General features: G+C 41.1%; 1 protein-coding gene and 1 pseudogene across 17 annotated transcripts in view; both read right to left on the reverse strand.

Moving 5' to 3' along the window:
• LARP1B (La ribonucleoprotein 1B) overlaps positions 1-18165 on the reverse strand; it is a 163628-nt gene that overhangs the window by 67768 nt on the left and 77695 nt on the right. The window lies entirely within an intron of this gene.
• LOC149125035 (phenylalanine--tRNA ligase beta subunit-like) lies at positions 2334-5633 on the reverse strand (annotated as a pseudogene).

Below are 18165 nucleotides of genomic sequence, written 5' to 3' on the forward strand. Positions count from 1 at the left end.
GAGACCCAGAAGAAGCTCCTGGTTCCTGGCTTTGAATTGGCTCAGCTCCAGCCATTGTGGCCATCTGGGGAGTGAGCAGTGGATGGAAGAACTTTCTGGCTCTCCCTCCCTATGTAACTCTGCCTCTAATATAAATAAATAAATCCTCTTTATATATAAAAAAAGGTATGTTAAGGGGCTGGTGCTGTGGCGCAGTATGTTAATCCTTCACCTGGGGCATCAGTATCCCATATGGGCACCGGTTCTAGTCCCAGCAGCTCCTCTTCCAAGCCAGCTCTCTGCTATGTCCTAGGAAAACAATAGCAGATGGCGCAAGTACTTGGGCCACTGTACCCATGTGGAAGATTGGGAAAAAGCTCCTGGCTCCTGGCTTTGGATTGGCACAGCTCCAGGCATTGCAGCTATTTGGGGAGTGAACCAGCGGAAGGAAGACCTTTTCCTCTGTCTCTCCCTCTCACTGTCTGTAACTCTACCTCTCAAATAAATAAATAAATAAAATCTTTAGAAAAATATTTATTTTAAAAAAGGTATGTTAACTTTTGTTAGTATGAATGAGTCTGTTTAATAATTTTTGACATATATTTTGAAGTTAAATTAGAATCACACAAATTCAGATATTGTATCTATTGTGGCAATTAAACCTGTTGTGATTACAAGACCTTCATGTTAATAACTTGAGATTCTTTTTGCCTTAGAAATTTTTGTCTGATTATCAAAGAGTTACACCAGCTTTGTTGGGTTTATTGTCAACATTTATTTAAATCTACATGCATATTTACCCTTCCCATTGTTCTTCATTCCTTCCTGTATCTCCAAGCTTCTTTCAGCAACCATTTTCCTCTGTCTGAAAAATTCCCTTTAGTATTTTCTTTAAAGCAGATCTCCTGAAAATAAATTTTCTCAGTTTTCATTTGTCTGATATTTTATTTTACCTTCATTTTTATACAGGTCTATTGGAGCTTTATTTATTTAATTGACATACCACAAAATTCACCTACTTTAAGTGTACAATTCAATTATTTGTTTACCTTTATCCTTTAAAAAATTTTTTATTTGTAAGACAGAGAGAAAGAGAAATAGACACAAAGACAGAGAAAAAGAGAAAGAGAGACATAGAGAAAGGGAGAGAATGAGACTCTACCATCTGCTTGTTCACTCCCCCAAATGCCTTTATAGCCAGGACTGGGCCGGCCTGAAGCCAAAAATTGGGAACTTAATCCAAGTCTCCCATGTGAGTACCAGGAAGCTAGAATCTGGGGTCAGAAGTGGGTATCAAATCAAGGCACTCTGATATGGGGTGCTTGTATCCAAACCTAACACATGCACCTATTTACATTTATTCTTGAATCTTTTCCCCTTCTTTCAGTACTACAACTGTATAACCCATTGTGTCCTCAACTCCATTATTTCAGCTGAAAAGTTAGCTGTAAGTTTTACTGTTAATATTTGTATTCTGTTCTTATTCTCCAGCTTTTGATTTAAGCAGTTTTACAGTGAGAGCCTTTATATGACTTTGTTTTAATCTTTTTTGGAGTTTTTAGGGATTGAATTTGTCTCTTGCTAGATTTCATTGATTCTGATGAGTTCTTGGTCATAATCTCTTCAAATATTACTTGCCTTCTTCCTTTCATCCTCCCTTTTCCGAGACTCCAATGAAATGTATGTTACAACTTTTGACAATATCTCCTATGTCTTGTACACTTTTTCACCTCTGTTTTTTCACCTTCACTCCATTTTCCACTCTGGATTTTGATCCATCTTCCAGATCAGTTATTCTCTACTTGGCTGTACTGATCGACCATTTAACTTTATCCATTACAAATGGCTATGGCCTTTTTCAGTTCTGGAGTTTCCATTTGATTTTTTTAAGGTTCTATTTCTGTATCTCATCTTTTTTTACTTAACAATTAAAAATTGTTCATTTAGGGACCAGTGTTGTGGGTAATGCCACTGCCTACAATGCCTGCATCCCATATGGGCAACTGGTTCGAATCCCAGCAGCTCCATTCTGTTCCAGCTCTCCGTTATGGCCTGGGAAAGCAGCAGAAAATGGCACAAGTTTCTTGGGCCCCTGCACCCACGTGGGAGACCTGGAAGAAGCTCCTGGCTCCTGGCTTCAGATCAGCCCAGCTCTGGCCATTGTGGTCATTTGGGGAGTGAACCAGCAGATGGAAGATCTCTCTCTCTCTCTCTCTCTCTGCCCCTGCCTCTCTATAACTCTGCCTTTCAAATAAATAAGTAAACCTTTTAAAAAATAGCTCATTAAAATATGTTTGATGCTGCTGCTGTCTAGATCCCTATAGATCCACTTTTATTTCCTGTTGAGGTTTTTTTTCCTGTCCTTCTGACATTTCTGTTTTGTGCTTGCTTGTTTGTTTTGCCAGACAGTACCTTTAACTTTATTCAATATTAAAGCACAAATGGATGTCTCCTCTGGATGAGGCTAAAGGACACCAGAGGAAAGAGAAAGGGACACTTGGGGACAGAATCACACAACAGACACCCACCCATCTTCATGTCTTCACAAAAAGGGTATGCATGATATTGATTTTCATGGAGGAGAAGGGCATGGCACTCAAATTTGATAACATCTAGATAAAGGACCCCAAGCTTCCTAATGCTTTGACCCCTGGCAAAGATCTTTGCACATCACCCAAGGATGAAAGCAACACCTGCTAATGCTTTGATCAGATGACCTCCCTTATCTTCCCCAGGAAGCACAGCAAGCAGCTACATAACTCTGTCCAGCAGCTCTAGGTGATCTGAAATACAGGGTTTTTCTTATGATAAATAGCTCACAGATACCTGCAATTTTTTGCACCTAAATCTTTGAAAGAATCTTTTATAATAATGCCAGAGATTTCAGAGTTTCAGAGGAAGGGACATCTCTGATTTGCTGCTCCAGGAGGCCAGGAAGAAAGTAGTGCACAGCAGCTGAAATATAGCTGTTTTAGGACTACTTAGGTGGACTGTCTTTATTGCAGAGACATCCAAGCCAATTTTATCAGCAATATCTTCTTAGGAGCACAGGGCACAGGCAAGCACTTGAGTGAACTCAACGGCCGGCTGCCATGTCATGTCTAGGAAGTTCAGTGAGCCTATTAAGAGGAAATTGATCAGCTATGGTATATATTTTCAGAAAAGTCATCTCAATGTTGCAATATTCATAAGCAATAGCTGCATCTTCTACAATATCACATGCATGGTCACAATGTCAACTCTTATCAGATGGATTTCAATCTCAACCTGATTCTCATTGCCCATGGCTTCTGACTTCAAATACATCCTGGTCAGAAGCTTGGCAAGATTTTCTGAAGTTTCCCTGATTCCAACTTTCTTATTAATCAGATCAGTTCTTACCATCTCCTTTTGCTAAACCACTTCTGGATTCAACTATAAACTGATTCTCATAATATTCACTGAACAAGGTGACATTATCATAAAGTCAATTTCAGTGCATTCAATAAATACATTTCTAGTATCTACTCTTCTTTTGGAATGATCCCCACTGATGACTGGAGGCATTGATAAAGACAGCTACATTGCTATCATAGGTACTGGATATAGGGGTTTATTTTCAATGATGTGGAAATAATGTTTAAGGGGCTTGTCAGGCTCTTGTATATGTTCATCAGTTCACAAACTGAATACTCCTCAATCTTATTTAGAGGCTTGAATTTGATACCTGAAGGATGCTTCATAGTATAAGCAAATGGGCCTAATAAAGTAGGCCTAATAAAAGGGCCTAATAAAATCATGGCTACAAATAGCAGCCAATACTTCTTTTTTTTTTTTTTTTTTTTTTTTTTTTGGACAGGCAGAGTGGACAGTGAGAGAGAGAGACAAAGAGAAAGGTCTTCCTTTTGCCGTTGGTTCACCCTTCAATGGCTGCCGCGGCCGGCGCGCTGCGGCTGGCGCACCACACTGATCCGATGGCAGGAGCCAGGTGGGTACAGGGCCCAAGCACTTGGGCCATCCTCCACTGCACTCCCTGGCCACAGCAGAGAGCTGGCCTGCAAGAAGGGCAACCGGGACAGAATCTGGCACCCCGACCAGGACTAGAACCTGGTGTGCCAGTGCCACAAGGCTGAGGATTAGCCTAGTGAGCCGCAGCACCAGCCGCAATACATTTTTTATATATAAATTAAAAGCTTTTTTATTTGAAAGGCAGAGTTATAGAGAAAGGAGGAAAGACAGAGACAGAGACAGAGACAGAGAGAGAAACCTTTCATCTGATGGTTTTCTCCGAATGGCAGCAACAGCTGGGCTGGGCTAGGTCAAAGCCAAGAGCCAGAAGCCAGGAGCTTTTTCCAGGTCTCCCATGTGAGTGCAAAGTTTCAAGGACTTGGGCCATCTTCTGCTGCTTTCCCAGGCACATTGGCAGGGATCTGGATCAGAAATGGAACAGCCAAGTCTTTGCACCAGTGCTAAAATGGGATGCCGGCATCACAGGCAGAGGCTTAACCAGTTTGTGCTACAATGTCAGTCTAGTCAATGCTCTTTCCCTGCAAATCTTTTTTTTTTTTTTTAAACAGGCAGAGTGGACAGTGAAAGAGAGAGACAGAGAGAAAGGTCTTTCTTTTTCCGTTGTTTCACTCTCCAAATGGCCCCAGTGGCCGGAGCTGCACCGATCTGAAGCCAGGAGCCAGATGCTTCCTCCTGGTCTCCCATGCGGGTGCAGGGCCCAAGGACTTGGGACATCCTCCACTGCACTCCCGGGCCACAGCAAAGAGCAGGACTGGAAGAGGAGCAACCAGGACAGAATCCGGCACCCGACCAGGACTAGAACCCAGGGTGCTGGTGCCGCAGGCGGAGGATTAGCCTAGTGAGAGGCAGTGCAGTCCAAATCTTTTTTTTTTTTTTTTAATGTTTATTTATTTACTTGAAAGACAGGGTTACAGAGGCAGAGAGAGAGAAAGAGAGAGAGAGAAGTCTTCCATCCTCTGGTACACTCCCCAAATGGCCATAACAGTGGAGCTGGGCCATTGCGAAGAGAAGATCCTGGAGCTCCTTCCGGGTCTCCCATGCGGGTGCAGGAGCCTAAGGGCTTGGGCCATCTTCTGTTGCTTTCTCAGGCCATAGCAGAGAGCTGGATTGGAAGTGGAGCAGCCAGGACTCAAACCAGCACCCACATGGGATGCCAGCACTGCAGGCGGCAGCTTTACCCACTACGCCACAGCACCAGCCCCCTTGCAAATATTCTAATGTAATGTCTCTTGAAGTTCAATGAAGTTGTTATATTGATCTTTTGTAAACTTTATATTCTGGAGAGTGGCTGCTACTGCAAAAGGGTATACTTCAGCTGTCCCTTCTGTGCTAATCACTTTTGGATTTCTCTGCATTACCCACTTATATATCAGGCACTTTTATTCTTTCCTTGAAGATGTGATATCCTTGAATCAACCCTTCTGGATACAGGAGTTCATGTCTATTGGAAGGATGTCAATTTTGTAAAGAACAACACTGGAGGCCCTCTTTACCTTTTACACTGCCTTGTTCTTATTTCCTTCCTGGATGTAATTTCATCGAGGTCCAAAACAAATTCAAAACACAGTGCATCAAATTCTTCATCAACATAGACCGACCTAATCCGGGCTTGAAAGAGCGGATTGCTTCCTGCTGACAGTTGGCATGGTGAGTCAGGTCCACTGCCTCTGATTATTTTTTGAGGAACAGATTATTATTATTGAAAATTTGGGGCCCACGATGATATTTTCATCTACAAAGAACTTGCGTTCACTTCAGGACAGCTAAAGGCATCAGCACAATGATTAAGTGATTAATCTACTAGAAGCTGAGGTCTTTTCCAAATCACCCTAATTTCTAAGACGCAGTCCTTCAGAGTTGCCTCTGGTTTCCAAACTCTAATTTTTACCCTCCTAGTATCAGGAGTTTTTGAAAAGTCTCCTAACAGCTCTCAGTTGCTTCTTCTAGGAATGGCATGTGCCTCTCAGGGAAAATGACCAAACGCCAGCCCCATTTCTTTAGGTTTCCTCTGCTTCCAGATTTTGACCACGTGATTCTTTGTTGTCTTGTCATCTCTGTTGTGTGTTCACACAGGTTATTCATTTACTTGACAGGCAGCGACAGACAGAAAGAGCTCCCATCCACTGGGTCACTCCTCAAATGCCCACAATGGACGGGTATGGACTGGGATCAGGGCCAGGAGTTGGGAATGCAAACCAGGTCTCCCATACAAGGGGCAGGAACACAGTTACCTGAACCACCACTGCTGCCTCCCAGGGACTCCACAGAAGAAAGCTGGAATCAGGAGTGAGATCCTAGAATTGAACTTGGGTACTCTAATGTTGGATGCAACTGTCTTAACTATAAGGCTAAAGACCAACTCTCCAGATAGTTTTAACCAACTTTTCTAGATGTTCTTAACAAAAGAGTTGATGTGAACTACCTGCAAGACTGGATGCACAACCAAAGTCTGCCTTTTGTTCACTTGCTCACAATAAATTTATATCTTGGTGGGGATGAGAGAGTGGGTGTTTAGCCTAGTGGTTAAGCTAGCCACATCCCATATCAGAGTGCCTGGGTTCAATTTCTGGCTAACTCCTGAATCCAGCTTCCTTCCAATGCAGAGGAGGCAACGGTGATGACTCAAGGTTCCTGACTCATTGAAGACATTTAGCTGATGGGAATACTTTTGCATTCTCTCTATCTTGCAAAGAAAAAAAGGACACAGAGGAGGCTATGAAAAAGATCTAGTAGTTCAGTGAATGAGAAAAATTTGTAAATAAGTTAATTATAATGCACTACAAGTTAAAAATAGGTACACTTGAGGGCCAGCGATGTGGCGTAGTAGGCTAAGCCTCCACCTGTGATGCCAGCATCCCATATGGGCACCAGTTTGATTCCTAGCTGCTGTACTTCTGATCCAGCTCCCTGCTGGTGCTGAGGACCTGTAAAGCAGTGGAAGATGGCCCAAGTGCTTGGCCCCTGCATCCATGTGGGAGACCTGGAAGAAGTTTCTGGCTCCTGGTTTCGGATCAGCCCAGCTCTGGGCATTGCAGCCATCTGGGGAGTGAACCAGTGGATGGAAGATCTCTGTCTTTCCCTCTGTCTATAACTCTGCCTATCAAATAAATAATTAAATCTTTAAAAAGAAACAAAAACAAAAAAAAAATAAGTACATTTGAGTTACAAAGTAGGAGAGTGATTTTTTTCTGTGGTGGATAAACACAAAAGCTAAAAGAAAGAATAATAGCAAACTTGATTTTGCTACCTAAAGGATAAAAAGGAATTTGGCAAGTAGACAATGTGAAATGTTCTTTCAGACAGAAGAAACAGTACATGCAACTTGGTATTTATGGATATGAATTACAAAGCAGTGAGGAATGATACAATGAAGATAAGTAATAGCCAAATGATGAATTCTTATTCAACAAAGAACTTCCTGAAGTGAGGGAACAGCCACTAAACAGCATTACAAAAATTTGACAAATAGACTTATATTTTCAGAAAGAAGTGGGATAGTTTTCTTTTCTTTATGAAAACTAACTCTGGAAATTAATTTAAGCCTGCAATGTTCAGCGGCCATCACTGCTACCACACAGAGAAAGCATGAATTAAAATGAAGCTAACAAAGGAAAACAGAAAATATGGATTTTTAAAAATGGCAAAATCAGGGAGATGCAAATCAAAACCACAAATGAGGTTTCACCTCACCCCAGTTAGAATGGCCTTCATACAGAAATCAATAAACAACAAAGGCTGGCGAGGATTCCCACTGTTGGTGGGAATGCAAACTGGTAAAACCACTATGGAAGACAGTTGGAGATACCTCAGAAATCTGAATCTAGTCCTACCATACGACCCAGCCATCCCACTCCTCAGAATTTACCCAAAGGAAATGAAATCAGCAAATTAAAGAGTCATCTGCACATCCATGTTTATTGCCGCTCAATTCACAATAGCTATCTCACAGTTACAGAATACAGGCTTTTCATTAGTACATGGAACTTTCTCTAGGAACTTTCACATGCTAGGCCATAAAGAAAGTCTCACCAAATTAAAAAAATTAAAATCACACCATGCACCTTTTCTGACCACAATGGAATGGACAACTCAAGAATCTGGAGAACATATGCAAACATGTGAAGACTGAACAACATGTTCCTGAATGAACAGTGGATCATAGAAAAGAATCAAAAGAGAAATAAAAAAACTGTTGTGTGGGGAGCAACTCGGACTAGACTGTTACTCGAATTAAGACTTATTCTATGCATCTGCTCTCCCACAATATGGTGCTGGGAGAGGAGTAAACAGCTTCTACGCAGCTGCCTCTCGCCAACTTGAGTGATGACCTGCAGGAGCTGATCCTGCTCCTGATTGGAGGAAAGCAGCGTACTTGGCGTGTGGGTAGCAGAGTTGGGATTGGTGGAAGAGGACTGTAAAGGAGGAGAGAGACAACATGCACCAGGAACATCTAAGGGGAACACCTGTGCAGCCCCCGAGAGAGCAGGCCGGCGGTGTGCCGCTCCCCCGCGGAAGTGGGGAAAGTGGCAGGGGGCACCGCCCTTCCGTGGAGGTGGAAGGGACGGTAGCCAACCCGGGAAGAACCAGCAGCAAACCCGGGGAGGGCCGAGCAGACAAAAGAACAACGCAGGATCCTGTGTCGTTCCTCCGCGAAGAGGGGGAGCGACATAATGGTGCCGTGACTCGGATATGAAGCCTAGGCAGGGTCCTGTGTTGTTCTTCCGTGAAGAGGGGGAGCAACACTGTTGGAAATGAGTAAAGACAATACAACATGTTAAAATTTATGGGTGGGCTGGCGCTATGGTGCAGCAAGTTAAAGCCTCAGCCCACAGCACTGGCATCCCATATGGGTGCCAGTTAGAGTCCCGGCTGCTCCATTTCTGAACCAGCTATCTGCTGTGGCCTGGGAAAGCAGCAGAGGATGGCCCAAGTCCTTGGGCCTTGCATGCACATGAGAGATCTGGAAGAATCTCCTGGCTCCTGCCTTTGGTTCATCTCAGCTCTGGCCATTGCAGTCATCTGGTGAGTGAACCAGCAGATAGAAGACATCTCTCTGTCTCTCTGTCTCTCTGTCTCTCTCTCTCTGGCTCTACCTTATACCTCTCTCTGTAACTCTCTTTTTCAAATAAATAAAATAAATCTTTAAAAAAATTTATGGGATACACAAAAGCAGTGTTAAGATGGAGGGCCAAAAAAAAAAATCCACTAAAAATGGATCAAGGACTTAAATCTACAACCCAACACCATCAAATTACTAGAGAACATTGGGGAAAGTCTACAAGACATTGGCATAGGCAAAGACTTCTTAGAAAAGACTCCAGAAACACAGGCAATCAAAGCCAAAATTGACAAATGGAATTACATTAAGCTGAGAAGCTTCTGCACTGCTAAAGAAACACTCAGCAAAGTAAAGAGGCAACGAACAGAATGGGACAAAATATTTGCAAACTATACCACTGATAAAGGATTAATACCCAGAATATATAAAGAGCTTAAGAAACTCAACAACAAAACAAGCAATACAGTTAAGAAATGGGCAAAGGACTTGAACAAGCATTTTTCAAGAGAGGAAATTCAAATGGCCAACAGACACATGAAAAAATGCTCAGGATCATTAGCAATCAGGGAAATGCAAATCAAAACCACAATGAGATTTACCTCACCCCAGTTCGAGTGGCTGTCATATAGTAATAAACAAATAATAAATGCTGGTGAGGAGGTAGGGGAAAAAGCACCCTAATCCACTGTTGGTGAGAATGTAAACTAGTCAGACATTGTGGAAGACAATATGGAAATACCTCAGAAAACAAAAAATAGATCTACCATATAAACCAGCAATCCAGTCCTGGGAATGTACCCAAATGAAATTAAATCAGCAGATGAAACATGAAAGGGTTATCTGTACTCACATGTTCACTGTAGCTCAATTCACAATAAAGATATCAAATCAACCCAGATGTCTGTCAACTGTTGACTGGATAAAGAAATCACAGTATATAAATACTATGGAATACTATTCAGTGGTTAAAAAAAAAATCCTGTCTTTTGCAACAAAATGGATGCAACTGAAAACCATTATACTTAGTTAAGTAAGCCAATCCCCAAAAAACAGATATCAGATGTTTTCCCTGATATGTGGTAACTAATAGTACCTAAAATGTAATGTATTGGAGTGAAATTGATATTCTGAGACTTGATGGTCATTTACTGCCCTTGTATCTACTGCTGAGGAACAGTATTTTTTTTCTTCATACTATTTTGTTGAACTCTTCACTTGGTGTAGAGTATAAAGTAACCTGAAAATATATATTTGTAAAAATTAAGAGCGGGAACAGGAGAGGGAGAAGGAAGAAGGATGGGAGGCTGGGTGGGAGGAAGGGTAGGGTGAGAAGTATCACTATGAAATTTTTAAATCTTAAATGAAATTTTAAAAATATTCTCTGTGTCTCTCTTTCTCCTCCTGTCTCTGTAACTCTGGCTTTCAAATAAATAATTTTTTTTTGACAGGCAGAGTGGACAGTGAGAGAGAGAGACAGAGAGAAAGGTCTTCCTTTGCCGTTGGTTCACCCTCCAATGGCCGCCACGGCCGGTGCGCTGCAGCCGGCACACTGCGCTGATCCAACGGCAGGAGCCAGGTACTTATCCTGGTCTCCCATGGGGTGCAGGGCCCAAGTACTTGGGCCATCCTCCACTGCACTGCTAGGCCACAGCAGAGAGCTGGCCTGGAAGAGGGGCAACTGGGACAGAATCCGGCACCCCGACCGGGACTAGAACCCGGTGTGCCGGCGCTGCAAGGCCGAGGATTAGCCTAGTGAGCTGTGACGCCGGCAAATAAATAAATCTTTATAACAAAACAAAAACAAATATAGGAGTAGATTCTATCATTTGTGTTATTTAAGTAAGAAGAGAAGCAGGCCAAGGATAGAATTTGTAAAAACCACATGTAAAAGGCAAACAGAAAGTGCTACCTGAAATGTGCCTAAAATGGTTAATTTTATATATAAATCATATATATATATTTATATATAAATCATATGTATATTTTATATATAAATCATATATATATGATTTGTTTATTTATTTTGAAAGGCAGAGTTACACAAAGAGAAGAGAAGCAGAGAGAGAGAGAGAGAGAGAGAGAGAGGGAGAGAGAGATAAGCCTTCCATCCACTGGCTCACTCTTCAACTGGCTGCACCAGTCAGAGCTGTGCCGATCCCAGGCCATAGCAAAGAGCTGGATTGGAAGTGGAGCAGCCAGGATTTGAACTGGTGCCCATTCAGGATGCTGGCACTGCAGGCGGCAACTTTACCTATTATGACACAGCGCAGGCCCCATGTTATGTATGTTTTATCACAATTAAAAAAATACATGCATACACCCAAAAAGCAAAAACACAAATCACCTTGTTGTACCATAAAGTATCAAAGTTACTTAAATCATCAAAGTAAAGTTACTTAAATTATCAAAGTAAACTTTATAACTGTACATAGAAACCATGCAGAGATGGCTCTAATTTAACCATATTTGTGATTTTTTTTCTTTTCAAGAAATAGAGAGAAGGTAAGCAAGCATATTCCCATCCATTGGTTACACGCAAAAGGGACACAGGCAGGGGGAGAAAGCCTGGGAGCAGGAATTCAACCAGGTCTCCCATGTGGTTGGCAGAAACTCAAATACTTGAGCCTAAGGAGTCTAGAGTATGAAGCCGGAGCCAGGTATTGAACCCAGGTACTCTGATGTAGAACATGGGTACTTAACTGTCAGTCTAAATGCTAAATCAAATGACTGCCCCCATACTTAAGACACTATGAACATGACAGGAATGAATAAGAATCCATTCTGAAATGCATACAGGCACTAGAAAATTTAAAATTAAAATACAAAAATTAAAAAATGGAAGGGAGATTAATGTTTTTTAAAGAAGAATGCTACCTAATTAACGGGAAATAACAGAAAATTTAATATCACTATTTTATAATATTTTTAATAAATGACTCAGGTAAAAATTATCAATGGAAGTTAAAAAGAAAAAACTGAACGAAAGCTGTTGGGGAGGGGCTGTCGCTGTGGTCTAGTAACTTAAGCCTCCACCTGTGGTGCCAGCATTCCATATGAGCTCCGGTTCATGTCTCGGCTGCTGCTCATCCAATTCAGTTCTCTGCTCATGGTCTAGAAGGCAGTAGAAGATGGCCCAGGTGCTTGGGCCCTGTACCTATGTGGGAGATCCAGAAGAAGCTCCTGGCTCCAGATGGGCCCAGCACCAACTGTTGTGGCCATTTGGGAGTGAACCAGCAGGTAAAGACTTCTGTCTTTCCCTCTCTCTGTCTATAACTCTGCCTCTCAAATAAATAAATAAATCTTTAAAAAAAAAAAAAGCTGTTGGCAAAAACAGCTTCAAAGCATCATTTCAAAGGTCATTTGTTATTTACCAAGAGAAAAGGTTATCTTTACAATGAAGAAATCCAGTAGACATTATCATAATCAAATAATCAAATCATCAATCCTAACAGCAATACCATTTCTGTAACTAACATCACATGTCTGTCGAGATAATGCACTGAAGAGGACATACAACCTATTTAATGTTCCTCGGAAAATATTTAACCCGACACTACTCATGTGAAAATAGCAGGAAAGTCCAAAAAGTGAGACAAATACCAATGACTGGTCTCTAAAAATGTTAATGTAATTAAAGGCCAGAAAAATTAAAAAAAAAATCAAAAAAGCTGAACTGGTCTAAATAAAGAATATCAAAATTGTATAACTCTTATTGCAATGTGTGATTCCAGGTTGGAGCTAACTTCAAGAATATAGGAGGATTTAAAAGGAAATTACTCGGGCTGACTTGCCCCAATTGGTAGAGTTGGAAACATACCAGGGGATTCCAATTCAATCCCATCAAGGTGGCATGTGCCAATGCCATCTCACTACTCCAAGTGATCAATTTCAGTTCACAATTGATCATAATGAAAGGACTAAGAGTCAAAGGGAGCACATAAACAAGTCTAGTATCTGCTAACACCAACCGATAGAATAAATAAAGGGGAGAGTGATCCAACATGGGAAGTGAGATACTCAGCAGACTCATAGAATGGCGGATGTCCTAAATAGCACTCTGGCCTCAGAATCAGCCCTAAAGGCACTCGGATCTGGCTGAAAAGCCCATGAGAGTATTTCAGGCATGGAAAGCCAAGACACTCTGGCAAAAAGATCTCTGTGAGTGAGATCCCAGTGGAAAGAACAGGTCTTCAAAGAGGGAGGTGCCTTTCTCTGAAGGGAGGAGAGAACCTCCACTTTGACTATGACCGTGTCTAAACAAGATAAGAGTCGGAGAACTCAAGGGGCTTCCATAGCCTTGGAAACTCATAACTGGTGCATAGGGAGATTACTGATGCCATAAACAGGAGTGTCAATTGGTAAAGTCAACAACAGGAGTCACTGTGTACTTACTCCTCATGTAGGATTTCTGTCCTTAACGTGCTGTACACTGAGGCTTAATGCTATAACGAGTACTCAAACAGTATATTTCACTTTGTGTTTCTATGGGGGTGCAAACGACTGAAATCTTTACTTAATGTACACTAAACTGATCTTCTGTAAAAAAAAAAAAAAAAGAAAGAAAGAAAGAAATTATCTATTCCCAACTTGACTCTCACTGGGATTAAACATGACAATAGGTCTGATCTGATTTCATCATCATTTAAAAAAAAATCATCTATTATTTTTCACTTTATGTTTCTGTGTGGGAGCAAACTGTTGAAATACTTACTTAAGGTATACTAAGCTGATCTGTATATTAAGATAATCGAAAATGAATCTTGATGTGAATGGAAGGGGAGAGGGAGTGGGAAAGGGGAGGGTTGTGGGTGGGAGGGACGGTATGGGGGGGGAAGCCATTGTAACACATGAGTTGTACTTTGGAAATTTATATTCATTAAATAAAAGATAAAAAAAAAAAGGAAATTACTGAGATTACTGAAGAAATGTAAATATTCATGGCACATTCTATAATGGCATTTTTAATACTTCCTGTGTCTGATGATTGTATTTAGGTAGGAAAATACACTTGTTTTTAGGAGTAACATACTGAATGTGAACTAAGTGGCATAATGGCTACAATTCTCAAGTAGTTCATAAAATAATGTACATGTATATGCATCTATCTATATGTATAAGTGGTCTTCAAAAAGTTCATAAAAAATGTGTTCTATGAAAAACCACTGTTTAGGATTTCAAAATTTCTTTGCACTAAAATATACTTTTGTATTTTTTCATCAACCAAAGTATAATCACACATACATACACATAAACTTATGAATACAGTCATATATACATACACACTATAAAGAAAAGCAAAAGGAAATGTGGCAGGATGTCAGTTGCTAAATCTAAGTGAATAGTATACTGGTATTCATTATATTATTCTTGAAACTTTTCTGAAGGCTTGAAAGATTTCAAAATAAACACTGGGAGGAACTAAAATACAGGTATATTTTACTACATACAAAGATGTCTATAAGATTAAGAAAATTATATTGTCTTCCAAAAGTTTGTATTTATCCACAATTGAAATTGGTATGAATAGGAAGAGAGAAATTGAAGCAGCAAGGATTTTCCTTTAGCCAGGCTTCTTGAAAGAACCTGATAGGCAAGGTGTTTGGTGCAGCAGTTAAGATCACATTTAGGGGGCTGGCTCTATGGTGTAGCGGGTAAAGCTATCACCTGCACTGCTGGCATCCCATATGGGCACTGATTCGAGTCCTGGCTGCTCTACTTCCAATCCAGCTCTTTGCTATGGCTTGGGAAAGCAGTAGAAGATGGTTCAAGTGCTAGGGCCCCTGCACCCACATGGGAGACCTGGAAGAAGCTCCTGTCTCCTGGTTTCAGATTGGCACAGCTCTGGCCATTGCGGCTATCTGGGGAGTAAACCATTGGGTGGAAGACCTCTCTCTCTCTCTCTTTTCCTCTCTCTGTCTCTGCCTCTCTGTAACTCTGACTTTCAAATAAATAAATAAATTTTTAAAAACAAAGAAAAGATCCCATTTAGGACACTGACATCCCATATGGTTCTGATCCCAGCTTCCTGCTACTGTACATCCTGGGAGGGAGCAGGTAGTGGCTCAAGTACTTGGGTCCCTGCCACTCACGCAGGTAACAGACTGAGTTCCAGGCCTCTGGCTTTAGCCTGGCCCAGCCTTGGCTATTACAGCCATCTGGGAAGTAAAGCAGCAGATTGAAGAGAGAAAGAGGAGAGAGAGAGAGAGAGAGAGAGAGAGAGAGAGAGAGAGAGAGAGAGAATGAATGAGAATCACCCATCCTGGCTAGAAGCCAGGATCTTCTTCCTGGTATCCCACATGGGTGCAGGGACCTGAGCACTTGGGCCATCTTTTACTGCTTTCCCAGGTGCATTAGTAGGCAGCTGGATAGGAAATGGAGCAGCTGGGACTCAAACTGGTGCCCACATGGGATGCTGGTGCTGCAGGCAGAGGATTATGCTGAATACTAAATGGCCCTAAAAAGCCTAAAATATTTAAAATCCAGCCTTGCACAGAAGACTTTGCCAACCTCTACCATTCCTCCAAAAAGGATATAGGTTTTCTCATGCTTCGCATTGATAGATACTAACAGTTAGAAAAGCTCTATATTCTGAATTTAGTTATTGTTAGATCAATGAAAATTATGCATTCGAACTGAAAATCCTTGAATATATACTTTTCAAAGCACACATCTTTGTTTAGAAGCAAGGCACACATAGGCTTTTTTCCCCTATAGTTTATTCTCTTTGCCCCTCAACTGAGAAGTGCTTTTATTTTTTAATTTTTTTATATAAATGGAAATTTCATGTATCTCACACATACAGTTTTAAGCACATAAGAACATTTCCTACTCCATCCTCTATCCCTCCCTCCTGCTTCCTTTTTTTTTTTTTTCAAAGATTTACTTATTTATTTGAAAGAGTTACAGAGAGAGAGAAAGAGAGGCAAAGAGAGAGAGAGGTCCTCCATCTGATGGTTCATTCCCCCAGATGGCCGGAGATGCACCAATCCGAAGCCAGGAGCCAGGAGCTTCCTCCGGGTCTCCCACGTGGGTGCAGGGGTCTAACGACTTGGGCCATCTTCTACTGCTTTCCCGGGCCATAGCAGAGAGCTGGACAGGAAGAGAAGCAGCCGGGTCTTGAACCAGCGGCCATATAGGATGCCAGCGCTTCAGGCTAGGGTGTTAACCCACTGCACCACAGTGCCAGCCCTCTTACTTTTCTAATTTTAGTGATTATATAATTATTTTTCCTTTGAGAACAAGTTTTTTTCATTAAACAAAGAAGCACCTAAGGAAATAGGCAATGGAGTTAGATACTTAGGCTTATCTAAAACTTATGAGACATAAGAATATCCTTCACATAATACATTGATATGAAGTAAATCTCTGAGAACCAGTTTTACTATTAACTCTTATAATAAAACTCTTTGAGGGCAGAGGTCCTTCATGGAAAGTTGGTGCACAGTGTTGTTAATTTAACAATTAACACTGTTTATATGACGTCAGTGATCACTCAAGTCTCTTGACATGAGCAGCCTAGGCCATAGAAGCCTTCTGAATCAACAAACTCCTTCAATATGTAGACAAGGCCATATGCAAAGTGGAAGATCTTGCCTCCCTTCAAAAAAAAAGTATATCCTTCTTTAATGACCACTTCTTTCCATTGAGGTCTCATCAACAGAGGTCCTTCGTGTAGCACTCTTTTTGCCAGTGTCTTGGCTTTCCATGCCTGAAATGCTCTTGTGCGGTTTGCATCCAGACCAGAATCCCTTAGGGGCTGATTCTGAGGTCAGAGTGCTACTTCAGTGATTGTCTTTCTATGACTCTACTGTATGGACTGCTTCCCATGTTGGAGGTTCACACGTTTTTAATTCTATTATTATTACCAAACACATAATCTTATTTGCATGATCACTTTAAAATTAATCCTATCTATATGATCACTTTAATCTTAATCCTATCCCTATGATCATTTTAAGACTAAAATGCTTCTTTTACCCCTCCACTTAAGGGGATTTAGCATCTCATGGTAAGTTTTTAAACTGTACCCTTAGAAGTAAGTCCATAAGAATGTATACAGAACTATCCAGTTTTACAGTTATAAGCTTCATACAACTAATTACAACTTTAGGAACATGGTGATTCTTCCCACTGGGCAACACTCCCACTCCCCTTCCTCCTCCCTCTCTTATTCCCACTCTTATTTTTCACTAAGATCTCTTTTCAATTAACTTTATTTACATTATTAAGTCTGTTAAGTAATGAGTTCAAAAAAACAGTATGGGGAGCCAACACTGTGGCACAGCGGGTTAAAGCTCTGGCCTGAAGTGCTGGCATCCCATATGGGTGCCAATTCATGTCCCAGCTGCTCCTCTTCCAATCCAGCTCTCTGCTATGGCCTAGGAAAGCAGTAGAAGACGGCCTAAGTCCTTGGGCCCCTGCACCCACATGGGAGACCAGGAAGAAGCTCCTGGCTCTTGGCTGTGGATTGGCGCAGCTCCAGCTATTGTGGCCATCTGGGGAGTGAACAAGCAGATGGAAGATCTCTTTCTCTGTCTCTACCTCTCTCTGTAACTCTTTCAAATAAATAAAATAAATCTTTAAAAAAATTATGAAAAAAAACTTTCTCAACCATGAAGACAAAGGGCTGTTCAAAGTCAATGTTTCTCAAAGTGTCAGTTTCACTTCTACAGATCGTCTTTTAGGTGCTCTATAAGTTATCACATGTCAGGAAGAACATATAGTATTTGTCCCTTTGGGATTGGCTTATTTCACTTAGAATGATATTTTCCAATTGCATCCATTTTGTTGCAAATAATGTGGTTTCATTTTTTTGTTTTTTTTTTTTTTTGTGTGTGTGTTTATCACTGTGTAGTATTCAGTGTTGTACATATCCCATATTTTCTTTATCTAGTCAACAGTTGCAGGAAATTTGGGTTGATTCCATGTCTTACCTATTGTGAATTGAGCTGCAATAAACATGTGGGGTGCAGATAACTCTTTGATGATTTCACTTCCCTTGGGTAAATTCCCAGGTGTGGAATGGCTGGGTCACATGGTAAGTCTATATTCAGATTTCTGAGGTATCTCCAGACTGTCTTCCATAGTGGCTTTACATTCCCACCAACAGTGAATTAGGG

The sequence above is a fragment of the Oryctolagus cuniculus genome, chromosome 8, assembly GCF_051225735.1.
Source record: "Oryctolagus cuniculus isolate XC-2025 breed Fujian yellow rabbit chromosome 8, ASM5122573v1, whole genome shotgun sequence".
In the NCBI taxonomy this organism is placed as follows: Eukaryota; Metazoa; Chordata; class Mammalia; order Lagomorpha; family Leporidae; genus Oryctolagus; species Oryctolagus cuniculus.